The 403-nt window shown below is 58.6% G+C and overlaps 1 protein-coding gene across 1 annotated transcript in view; it reads right to left on the reverse strand.

Annotated features, from left to right (window-relative positions):
• Positions 1 to 403, reverse strand: part of PC (pyruvate carboxylase) — a 60,681-nt gene that overhangs the window by 11,623 nt on the left and 48,655 nt on the right. The window lies entirely within an intron of this gene.

Consider the following 403-nt stretch of genomic DNA (forward strand, 5'->3'; position numbering starts at 1 on the left):
GGGGGGGGGGGGGGGAGTGCGCCAAGGCAGCCACCCACCTCCTCCTCTGCTTGGGCCTGGGCTGGGAGGCAGAGGAGGAGGAGGAGGGAGGAAGGAGGGAGGAAGGAAGGGAGGAGGAGGAGGGAGGAAGGAAGGAGGAAGGAGAGGAAGGAGGGAAGAAGGAAGGGAGGAGGAGGAGGGAGGAAGGAAGGAGGGAGGAAAAAAGGAGGAAGGAGGAAAGGGGAGGAAGGAGGGAAGAAGGAAGGGAGGAGGAGGAAGGAGGGAGGAAGGAAGGAGGGAGGAAGGACAAGGAGGAAGAAGAGGAGGAGGAGGAAGAGGATAGTGATGATGATGCTATGAGCCAGCTTCTGAGGCACGACCAATGTAACTTGCCCTGATTTTTACAAACTCATGCACAGTGAAA

This window comes from Sceloporus undulatus, chromosome 9 (genome assembly GCF_019175285.1).
Source record: "Sceloporus undulatus isolate JIND9_A2432 ecotype Alabama chromosome 9, SceUnd_v1.1, whole genome shotgun sequence".
NCBI lineage: Eukaryota > Metazoa > Chordata > Lepidosauria > Squamata > Phrynosomatidae > Sceloporus > Sceloporus undulatus.